This window comes from Diceros bicornis, chromosome 15 (assembly GCF_020826845.1).
Source record: "Diceros bicornis minor isolate mBicDic1 chromosome 15, mDicBic1.mat.cur, whole genome shotgun sequence".
Lineage (NCBI taxonomy): Eukaryota > Metazoa > Chordata > Mammalia > Perissodactyla > Rhinocerotidae > Diceros > Diceros bicornis.
This window is the reverse complement of record NC_080754.1, coordinates 40,116,866-40,129,182: the sequence shown is the minus strand read 5'-3', so window position 1 is coordinate 40,129,182 and position 12,317 is coordinate 40,116,866. Positions and strand designations below refer to the sequence as shown.

At 38.4% G+C, this 12,317-nt stretch overlaps 3 non-coding genes across 3 annotated transcripts; all 3 read left to right on the top strand.

Moving 5' to 3' along the window:
* Window positions 1-10,058: 10,058 nt before the first annotated feature.
* On the top strand, window positions 10,059-10,236 carry LOC131415111 (small nucleolar RNA SNORA81). The gene has a single exon (XR_009222341.1). It is a non-coding gene; the product is annotated as a small nucleolar RNA SNORA81 (small nucleolar RNA).
* Window positions 10,237-10,572: 336 nt separating this feature from the next.
* Window positions 10,573-10,703, top strand: LOC131415103 (small nucleolar RNA SNORA63). The gene has a single exon (XR_009222333.1). It is a non-coding gene; the product is annotated as a small nucleolar RNA SNORA63 (small nucleolar RNA).
* A 190-nt stretch (window positions 10,704-10,893) lies between these two features.
* On the top strand, window positions 10,894-11,030 carry LOC131415105 (small nucleolar RNA SNORA4). The gene has a single exon (XR_009222335.1). It is a non-coding gene; the product is annotated as a small nucleolar RNA SNORA4 (small nucleolar RNA).
* Window positions 11,031-12,317: the final 1,287 nt, after the last annotated feature.

Here is a 12,317-nt window from a genome sequence, read left to right as displayed (position 1 = left end):
ACTTTTCCCAGTTTTTCTTCAAAAAACTTAAAACACTTTTCCACCACTTAGAAAAGAATGTGGAATTATGAAGATTGAAGTTCTAATCTTAGCAGCTACTGTTTATTACGCAAGTGATCGTAAACAAGTCACTTAACATATCTGAGCCTTGGTTTATTTGTAAAATCATAACTAACAAAAACCTACTCCCCCACCCCTGAGGTTTATAAATGCTATCAATTAATACTAGGTATTATCCACCAGAGGAAACAGCCACCGTGGGTGAATCCAACTATTTGTCTTCTTTGTGCCTGCAGCAAGCCTTCTAGAAGAGCTGGAGAAACAAGTACATTGGGAAGACTTGGTGCTAAAATAAACTTCATGGAAGTCAGCTTCACCTGGGCTTTCCGCGCTGCACACCCAGCCCATTATGTTTCCCTAGCCACCTCATTCTTTCACTTTATGCAACTGCTGTTTCAAATCCTCTTCACTCTTTCCAGAACTCTGACATCCCTTACAAGCCATTCTCAGCAAATGATCTCAGTGTTATTGAGAAAATAGAATACCTGAGCTTCTGAGCTTCCTGCCAGCAAATCGGCCCACCCACCTTCATCTGCGTCCATCCAGCTTCCATCCGAGTCTAGTCCCTTTGCCTGTACCCTGGATCCTTCCCTTCTCCCTATCTCAGGGATCTCTACCATCAGTTATCCCTTCTGTCCCCTGCATGGTTAACCACTCCCTCTTTACTGAATCCTTCCCACCAATATTTAAATATGCTGCAATCCCTCCTTTCTTCAGGGAACAGTTATATAAGTCCCCACTCTTCCCCCTGCCTAACACTCTTTCTTCTCCCATTTATAATCAATTTTTAAAAATTGTCTGCCCTGCTGTTTCTATTTCTTTACTTCCCATTCTCTTCTCATCCCACTCTTGTGCTTCTGTCCTCACCCCTGCACTGAAACTGTTCCTGATAAAGTCACCAATAACTCCTTGTCCCTAAATCCAATGGACTCTTGACCTCTTAGCAGTATTTAACACTGTAGACCAGTGTTGGCAAACTAGAGCATGTGGACCAAATCCAGCTTCAGCTTGTTTTTGTATGGCCTGTGAGTTAAGAATGGGTTTTACATTTATATATATATATATATATATTTTTTTTTTTTTTTGGAAGATTGTCCCTCAGCTAACATCTGTTGCCAATCTTCCTCTTTTTCTTTTTTCTCTCCAAAGCCCCGGTACATACTTGTGTATCATAGTTGTAGAGTTGTAGCTCTTCTATGTGGAACGCTGCCTCCACATGGCTTGATGAGCGGTAAGTAGGTCTGCTCCCAGGATCCGAACCGGCGAACCCGGGCCTCCGAAGCAGAATGCATGAACTTAAACACTACGCCAGGGGCTGGCCCCGGGTTTTGCATTTTTAAAGAGTTGTAAAAGGAAAACAAAGACCATATGTGACAGAGACTTTGTAGCCTGCAAATCCTAAAATATTTACTATCTGGCCCTTTACAGAAGAACGTTGCCAACCTCTTCCATAGATCACGCCACTCCCTCCTTTTGGAAATAAATTCTACTCTTGGCTCTCACAGCCCCTTGTAAGTAAGTCTAGTTTTCCTTTCACTCTTCTCTCCTCTCTTTCTCAGTGTCTTGCTGGATTACCAGACCCTTAGATGTTGAAATTCCTCAACACTTTATGTTGGAAGTGGGATCTTCTCACCATGCACTCTGGATCTCATCTACTCCTATAGCTTTTTTGAAAACCCCCAAATTTCTATCTCTAACTCAGATTTTCTTCTGAGCATCATACGTGTGTATTCAACTGCCTACTCGACATCTTCACATGGTGTGCTATAGGTACCTCAAACTCAATATGTTTGAAATGGAACTCACAGTCCTGTGCTAGTCCTGCTTTTCCTGCAGACTGTCGTAACTCAGTAGATTATAACACCATTGCTCATAAGGTTAATGCCAGAAATCTGGGAGTCTTTGAACATCTCCCCCTCTCCCTCTCCCCATCTTGTTCCACCCACATCTAAGCATTAATTCTATTGCCTACATATTTTTTAATCTAATTACTTCTTTTCTGCCGAACACCGCCACACCCTTAAGTCAAAACCACCATCAGCTCTTGCTCGGTCTAATGCTTTAACCTCCTAAGTGGTTTTCATATTTCTCTCTTCTTTTTTAAAAAATTGTTTCTTATTGAGATATAATTCACCTACCATAAAAGTTACCCCACAATGTACAATTTAGTGCTTTTCAGTATATTCACAAGGTTCAAACATCATCACTATCTATTTCCAGAACATTTTCATCAGCCCAAGAAGAAACCTCATACCCGTTGGCAGCCACTCCCCATTCTCCCCTTCCCTCTGCCTCTGGTGACTGCTAATCTACTTTCTGTCTCTATGGATTTGCCTGTTCTGGACACTTAATATAAATGGAATCATACAGTATGTGATCTTTTTGCCTGGCTTCTTTCACTTGGCATAATGTTTTCAGATTTATCCACGTTGTAGCATGTATGAGTATTTCATTCCTTTTTATGGCTGAATAATATTCCGTTGTATGGATATACTACATTTTGTTTATCCATTTCTCGGTTGATGGGCATTTGTGTTGTGTTTTCATTTGGGGCCATTATGAATATTGCTTCTATGAATACTTGTTTGCAAGTTTTTGTATGGGCATATGGTTTCAGTTTTTTTAGGTATATGTGTAGAAATGGAATTGCCAGTCATATAGTTACTATATGTAACTCTGTTTAGGTTTTTGAGGAACTGCCAAACTGTTTTCCAAAGTGGCTGCACTATTTTACATTCTCATCAGCAATGGAAGAGGATTCCAATTTCTCCGCATCCTTGTCAACACTTGTTGCGAGATATTGGGCTCTAGTTTTCTTTTTTTTTTTTGTATTGTCTTTGTCTATATTTGGTGCCAGAGTTATACTGGCCTCATAAAATGAGTTGGGAAGTGTTTCCTCCTCTTCTATTTTCTGGAAGAGATTGTATAAAATTGATGTTAATTCTTTAAGTGTTTGGTAGAATTCTTCAGTGAAAGCATCTGGGCCTGAAGGTTTCTTTTTGGGGAGCTTTTTAATTACAAATTCATTTTTTAATGGTTATAGAACTATTCAGATTATCAATTTCATATTAGTTTATTTTCAGTAGTTGGTGTTTTTCAAGGAATTGATCTGTTTCTTTTAAATTATTAAATTTGTGAACTTGGGCCCAGCCCCGTGGCTTAGCAGTTAAGTGCGTGTGCTCCCCTGCTGGCGGCCCAGGTTCTGATCCCGGGCGCGCACTGACGCACTGCTTCTCCAGCCATGCTGAGGCCGCGTCCCACATACAGCAACTAGAAGGAAGTGCAGCTATGACATACAACTATCTACTGGGGCTGTGGGAGAAAAAATGAATAAAATTAAAAAAAATTTGTGAACTTGAATTTGTGAGGAATCATTGAAAGTTTTCATATTGGCATATTTCTGAAATGGGCATGGGGTCATGAAATTAATTATATAGGTATAGGTGACAAAGATACATAATTATGCTGAGTAAGGTCTAGAATTCAGGGGGGCCAGCCCTGTGGCCTAGTGGTTCAGTTCAGTGTGCTCTGCCTCTGCGGCCTGTGTTAATTTCTCGGGAACAGACCTATACCACTCGATGGCAGCTGTGCTGTGGTGGTGACCCACATACAAAATAGAGGAAGACTGGCACAGATATTAGCTCAGGCCGAATCTTCCTCAAGCAAAAGGAGGAAGATTGGCAACAGATTTTAACTCAGGGCAAATCTTCCTCAGCAAAAAAAAAGATCTAGAATTCACGGAAATAATGGAGAACCATGGTGACAGTTTCTGAAATGACATCATTCCTTGATGAAATGTATAACATTGACTTTTCCCCTTCTTAAATTTGATACATAAAAATATAGTATTGAGTTTATTGGAAATTCCTAGTAAGGGTGTTTTAAAGAGAGATTTACTTAATTATTTTTTTTCCACATCCAGGAATTGAACCTAAATTAGAGTTCTCTCTCTCACTTTATCTCTGCTCAGTTGTCACCAACTCAGCAATTTCTTTCCTGGCTACCCATTTGAAATAGAACCCCTTATTCTCCATTCCCTTAGCCAGATTGATTTTTCTTCATAGCACCTGACATGAAATTTTTGGTTTACTTATTTGCTGTCTGTCTCCCTCACTAGCAGATAAGCTCTGTGAGGGGAGGGACTTTCTTTTGTTCCCCTGCCATGTCCTACAGTGGCTAGTAGCTAGCAAGTCCTTATTATCTGGTTATTAAAAAATAAATGCATCTGTTTCAGGTTCAAACAGCTGGTGTTACTTTTGGTCTTATTTATTGGGGTGGCCTTGGGTTATCCTGTACATTTCTTTTATCAGTGTGTAAAATTCAAATCTTAAATTTGGAAAGAAGCTCCTTTGAGGTCATCTAATCCAATCCCCTCCCAGTGTAGCAATCCTGCCTGCTGTGTACAGTCTTTCTATTTCGTGAGAGTGTTCTGAGAGACAAGTGACAAGGGCTTGTTACTTGTTACTTAGCACTTAGTGCTCTCCTAACATGAGCCAATCAGTTTCAACCCCACTACTCTGCGACCTCCTTGTCATGTCAAATTCAGTTTTGAGTCCTCATGTCCATAGTAGTTTAGTAGAGCACATGCCCTATAAGCATTTTTCCTGAAAATGATATTTTTCCCATTCATTAGGGACTGTGCTGGGCTTCCTCTTCCTAGACTGTCAGACTGCACACCACAATGACTTCTTACTCTACCTGTCAGGCACCCAGAGTTGGAGGCTGGAAATGAGCAGACACATATCTTTCAGCATCACAATGATCAATTTCCCCTCAGAGGGCCTCAACTGGGGAAGTTTTCTACCAGGCAACTCTAGGTCTCATCCTCAAAGAGAAAGCTGGGACCAGTGCTTTCAAAGTTCAGACATGACACAAGGTACAGAATGCTTTTCTGTTTCTTCTGATTATCAAGTTTTTTTGAAGACTCATTGAAACCTGCTTTTTTTCTTTGACACCATTTTCTGCTGATGTGTTTTATTACCAAGTAGAGCTTTCCACACGTCATGGATGCGCCCATAAAGGCTAAATATAACTTAATTATTCCCCTAACTTGTAGAATTGGGGCTCTTTCATCCATACACTAGGTCTTCCCACATCCTGTGCTGATCCCTTCCAATTTATTTTGCTCGCTCCTCCTCATGGTCCCCCTTGCTGTGTCCTCTGTACCTGCTTAAACTTCCTTGGACACTGGGACTAGAGATAGACCTCTGCTGCGGGGGCCTCTGGCGGGCCGGCTCATGGCTTCTCCTAAACCACACCCTGGAGACTCAGATGCCCTTGAGTCCCCATGGCGTATTGTTGAGTTATCTCCTCTTCACCGTCCTGTGATTGAATATTTGTGTACCAGAGACCTCGGCACCTCATAGTACCGTAGATCTGAGCATAGGAAGGACCATCACACGGATTCATCCTGGCTGCCACATGCATGTATTGCACCCCCCCCACCCTACCCCTTAGCATCCCCACTAAATTGTTGCGCAGCCTCTTAACACCTCGGAAAACTGGAAATCCATTACCTTATGAAGTAGCCTAGCACAGTTTGTCAGCTCTCCATTAGAAAGTTCTTCCCTCTACATTGAACCAAAATATGTGCTCTCCCAAATAACCCTCATAATTTTTACTCAGGCTAATTTTGACCTTTGTAGCAAAAGAAAAAATAACAGACACAAAAACAGACCTTTGGAGCAAAAAAATAATAGACAATCTGTTTATCTCTTTTATATTTAAGATTGTTAATTTCCCAATTCATTGAATAAATACTCATTGAATGCTCATTGTGTCATCTTTATCTTCCTATAGTAAATGAAAACATATCTACATATTTCCCACAAGAGATTCTTGGGCCTGAACAAACTGTTTACTCTTACTTTCCTATTTTTTTAAATTAGTAATTGGCTTAGATATGAGCTTCAGACTGAATTCCATAAATTTGGCGGAGCTCTTGGATAAATCAAAAGCCTCACACTCGAATGCCTACGAGGGGCTGGCCCAGTAACATAAGTGAGTAAGAAGGGCCAGGTATGAGTAAAACTGGGAAAGGTGAGATTCTGTGAAGCACAATGCATATGCCCATCTAAAGTGGGCAGCCGCTTGTTAGTTCATGCCGCCAGAGGATGAGGGTTAGGGTTGCAATCTTCTGATTTTTCAAATGAGGCTGGAAATTTGGATTTTCATGTGAAATTTCCTGAGAAAGCATCTAATTTAGATTTAAAACACTGAGGAACAAAGAAAACAAACAAGCTACCAGTTTAAGATCTCTGTTTTTTCTCTTCTGTAAGTTATAAATGTTGGTAGGCTTGATGTTCTTATTTTGAATTTTTAAATAACTTTTAATTTGAGATTATTTTGCACTTATAGAAAAGCTACAAAAGTGGACAAAGAATTCCAATATTCTTCACCTAGATTCCTCATATGTTACTATTAACACCACATTTATTTTATCCTCTGTATACACACAAGCACACACATACTCACATAATATTTTTCTGAAACATTTGGCAGTGGGTTACTGCCTCTTTACCCCTAAATATTTCAGTGTGTGCTTTCTAGAAATAAGGGCATTCTCTTACATCATAGTACAGTCATAAAAATCAAGAAATTAACTTTGATGCAATATTATTGTCTAATCTGTAGATCTTATTCAGATTTTGCCAGTTGTCCAACTAATGTACATTTTACCAAAAAAAGACAAATGTGTTTTTTACTGGTCCAGAATCTAATCCAGGATCGCATGTTGGATTTAGTTGCCATGTCTCTTTGGTGTCCCTCATTCTGGAACAGTTCCTCAGTCTTTGTCTTTCATGGCTCTAATAAGGTTAAATGATGAAGTTATTTTTGATATTCCTAACTGCATCCATAACAGAGAGCTCTACTTGGCATTAAAAACACATTAGTAGAGAATGGTGACAATCATTGGGAATGTCAGCCAATTTCTTTGTAAACTATTCCTTGATTTGTTTTTTTCTGGTGCTTCTTCATGAATAGGTTCAGGCTATACATTTTTGGAAGAAATACCACAGAAGTGATGTTGTGTTCTCAGTGCATTATTTCAGGAGGCTGTGCAAGCTGCACTATCAAGCCTGCTAGCTGGAGGTGGCTCAATCCCACGGACAACTCTCAAATCAGTGTAGTCAACCCTTGGTGTTGTCCTTACCAGAGCACCAGCAAGCTGGTGTATTTACATGTCCATCATCAGTCATTGGTTAAGGGCTGCTGCTAGGAAGACAGAAATTCCGAGATACTTCAGGTTTTACAAAAGTAAAGAATAGCTTAACACTTAGTATAAAGTGGTGCATTCAAAAGCTCCTTTCTAATTACTGTCCATGCATACATAGAGTTTTTGTTTTAAATTAAACAGGACCTAGGTTTGCAGATATGGTTTGCAGGGCTATATATCTCAACAGACTGAGAAACTGAAGCTTTCTTGTTTTCAGGGTAGACGGGATCCATGCCCTTTGTGTTATTGTTGTTAAGTTTAAATGCAGGGTTTTTCGGGGTTTTTTGTTTGTTTGTTTGTTTTGCTGAGGAAGATTTGCCCTAAGTTAACATCTGTGCCAGTCTTCCTCTATTTTGTATGTGGATCGCCACCACAGCGTGGCCACTGACAAGTGGTGTAGGTCCGTGCCTGAGAACTGAACCTGGGCGGCTGAAGTAGATCATGCCGAACTTAACCACTAGGCCATGGGACTGGCCCCCTAAATGCAGTTTTGCAACATGAAAACTGCAGTGATCTGTAATTAGTTGGGAATCTTTGTCATTTGTGATACATCTGTTGCATACTATCTGTTTTCAAAGGTCACTGCTATTATTAGCTATGATATAAAGATTTTCTTAACAAAACTGTAGGCTTTATTAAATCAAGGCTTAATGTCACAGTTTCCTATTGGAAAGATTTATTTATTTATTTTTTGCTGAGGAAGATTCACCCTGAGCTAACATCCATTTTCTTTTATGTGAGCCTCTGCCACACCATGGCCACTAACAGACAAGTGGTGTAGGTCCACACCTGGGAACAGAACCCTAGCTGCCAAAGCAGAGTACACTGAACTTAACCACTAGGCCACCGGGGCTGGCCCAGAAAAGATTTATTTTTAAAGTGAATGATAATCAGTGAATACATATCTGAGCAATTTGCCTTGGAGCTGTAAATGCAGAGGTGTTTCACTACTTACACAGCTTACACAGAGAAAAATAATGTAGGAAGTGTTTGTTTTGTTTCTTTAATTATATAGCTGGTATTTCTAGGAAACTGAGGATCCCAAGTTTGTAAAAGCATAAAAATCTAATTAAAAATGAGACACTCTAGGAGATTTTATCATGAAACAGTTTAATTAGTCTGCGTTGTAAGCTTAGAAGTGATTCTGTGTTGTGCTGCATAGAAGCTATTTGCAAAGCAGAATTTTAAATTAAATATGAAGAGTTCACTGTTTAGCCACGCACTCCAGAAGTTGTTTCATGGAGCCTGTATTTCTATACCATAATAATTTAAGCTTTTGACTTTTACGTCCAAAAGGTAATTCTGGCACTTGAATACTATATGGGAGCAACTTGTCATGCCTGCATTGTGGAATCAACGTTCAAAGTGAAATGAAAAAATGCAGGCCTTCACAGCACATACACTTATGGGTACTCCGGGGAAAACATTTGATGTGTTAAGTAGGAGATATCTTTGTAAGTATTGCCATATTTTTCCTAGGGCATTTTTTAAACCAGTGATATTTGGGGTATGGGAGGAAAAAGAATTAGCCTAATTGTTTCAGCCCATTGCTGTGCATGAATATCTAGAGCGATACAAAGATTTTTCTTTAATAGGCTTTATTTTTTTGGAATAGTTTTAGATTTATCGAGAAATTGAGAAGATAGTTCAGAGAGTTCCCATATACCTTTAACCCAGTTTCCCATATTATTAACATCTTACATTAGTATGCTACATTTGTTAAAATTAACAAACGATTAATTATTAATCGTTTGATACATTATTATGAACTAAAGTTCAGAATTTATTGTAATTTCCTTGGTTTTTACATAATGTCCTTTCTCTGGTCCAGGATCCTACTAAGGATACTATGTCACATTTAATTGTCATGTCTCCTTAAGTTCCTCTTGTCTGTGATAGTTTCTCAAATTTTCCTTGTTTTTGATGACCTTGACAGTGTTGAGGAGTATTGGTCAGGTATGTAGTAGGATGCCCTTGTACTGGAATTATCTGATGTTTTTCTCAAGGTTAGACTAGGGTTATGGGTTTTTTGGGAGGAAGACCATAGAGCTAAAGTGCCGTTTTCATCTCATTGTATCAAGGGTTATGACTGTTAATGTTGACCTTGATCATCTGGCTGAGGTGTTTGTCAGGTTTCTCCAGGTAAAGTTACTCTTTCCCCCTTCCCTTCCATCTGTAGTCTCTGGAAGGAAGTCTCTGTGCACAACCCACACTTAAGTAAGACTTTTTTTTTTACTTTTCAAAATGGATTAAGATGCTTGTTTTGGATGAAGCAGATAAAAATGTTGAACCAAGAGATTAAAGGTCAAATCTATGAGATTTACTAGAAATTAGATACAAGGACTCAGATATGCACATGATTTTTCTGTAGCTGGCAGGTTGGGCTAATTGTTACAATATAGCTGTGAAGTGCTATATTGTCCTTTCCCCTGCTGAAAGCAATTGTTTCCTACAATCTCCGTCTAGCTCATTTCTATAGTAAGACAGGGACGCTTGGTCTCAAACATTATTTCTCTAAGTATTATTATAAAAATTGTTGTATCTGCTTACTTGATGTGTCAACATAATTACTCATTGTCTCTTTTTTGAGGTTGTGTTGCTTTCTGCCTCAGTGCCAGTAGATATGCTGAAAGTCATCAAAAAGTTCATGAGAGATCCATTTCAAATGCTGGTGGAGAAGGAGGAATTGACCCTTGAAAGTGTCAATATTTTATAATAATTTTGAAAGAGGGTAATGTTTTTCTAGTTGATACACATAAAAATTATAGCTAGGATTTTTTTAACCTTCTTATTTAGCTCTGTGCTAACATTGCAGAAACTCTATCATGTCTTAGTATTTGTAATAAAGCTAGCAGAGTAAAACACAAGAAGAGAAACAACACTACCACATAGTAGAAAAACTGAGATGAACCTCTTTCTTAAGTGCAGGCTACTTTGTTCTAAGATTTGGTACAATAATATCTGTATTTAGGCAGAATTAATAAAATGAATTTCTAACTGGTCTCTTCCAATGGTAGGGATGACTGTTAGAAATCAAATGGCTTTTTATTCCAACTCTGACATGAATTAACATTTTCCTCTCTAAAATACTTTAGGGAGGGAAATTGTATGCTCTTTGTAACATAGGAGAGACCAACCAGTACACAGGCTGGTCTTTTTCAAAAGACAAGGCAAAGGATAGACTGGCTTCTGAGAAAATGGGTGCCAGGAATTCCAGTTTCTGACGTAAGAGCAGCTCTTCTCTAGTATTGTTTAATTAAGATACTGTAATATCTAATTGTTTCCTTAATAAACTGATGCAGGGTCTAGTTACAATGTAGCTGTGAAGTGCCTCATTGTCTTTGCCCCCTGCTCAGAATAAAACTGTTACCTTCCTTGCCCTGTCTGCAGGGTGCTGTAGCAGCTGGGGATGCAGGGTCTCATACATGATTACCAATTTAAACACTGACTTAACGAATGACTCCCCAAAATTAAGACTTGTTAATATTTTGCAGGTGGTGACAGAAAGAAAGAGACATTATCAAGAGAGAATTCAGATAAGGGACAAGCCACATTTTAATTACTGCTGACTTACTGAAATAAGGTATTTCAATTCCTTATTGAACTACAATATTTATCTACTAAAAGTTGGTTTTGAGGGGAAGATTTTGAGTCATCTTTGTCAACTCAAGCTATGTGGGAGAATGAAGACCACACTCCACATGAGCTATACTGTTTATATGCAGTTCGTATTTACTATTTTGTGGCCTAGAAGAGTGTACAGCAATGCTTTTTGAATCAGAATTTGAATATATACTATTGTATCTCAGGCTTGTGATTTTCATGTACAACTAGTCTATGATTATAAACTATGATCTGCCCACTACTTGTGAAAACTATATTCTCTAGTTGAATATTTGTCATCTTCCTTGAATTAGTTGCTTTTATGCTGGTGAAATAAATTCATGTATTGCTTTTCAAGTATGATTTTGTCAGCCAATCTTGAAAATCAGGTAAATGAATCAGAAAACATAGGAACGTGATAAGATGTATTTAAATCGTACTTGGGAAGATCCGTGGTTGATCAGAACACGGGAAAGCAAATGTGAAATGTAGCCCAGATTTTGGACTTTATACAGTTGATATTCAAAGGAAAAATCAATAATGCTGTGAGATCTGGTTGTCTTAGCTTACACATGAGACTTTTTTTTAGTTATGTTGCTCATATCTTGTGCTTTCTTGGTGATTCCTCTAAAATTGAGATTCTCTCAGAATTTTCTGGTAGCAATTTATACTGACTCTGGCTTAGGTATAGTGGTTTTATCACTGAATAAATTGCATTATGTCTTACTACTAAAGTAAAAATAACTTTGTCAAAAAAATATAGTAGTTGAGGGGCCGGCCGGTGGCGCAAGCGGTTGAGTGCACGGGCTCCGCTGCAGTGGCCCCGAACCGGGTTCCCCAGTTCTGATCCCGGGCGCGCACCGACGCACTTCTTCTCCGGCCATGCTGAGGCCACGTCCCACATACAGCAACTAGAAGGATGTGCAGCTGTGACATAGAACTATCTACTGGGGCTATGGGGAAAAAATAAATAAATAAATAAATAATTTTAAAAAAAATATATAGTAGTTGATAAGAACAGATGATGAAGTCGTGCTCAGAAATGGCATTTGCCTGTTAGGACGTAGATTTACAAGTGAAACAGAATATTGTTTGGATAAAAAGCGAGTCAATATTTCCATATTTGTTTTTCTCTTGTCTTGGTTATTTGATATTTTAAATTGCTCCAGCCAACACATTTTTTTTTACAAAAGTTTTATATGTTTTAATGTCAAATCAATTTTACCAATCTTTTTTTCTGTTCTTTTTCTCTTTTTATATTTATTTATTTATTTATATATTTTATTGAAGTATAATTGATGTACAATATCCTATTAGTTTCAAGTGTATATCATAGTGATTCGATATTTATATACACTATGAAATGATCACAATAAGTCTAGTAATCATCTGTCAGCATACAAGGTTACTACAAGATTATTGACTATATTCCCGATGC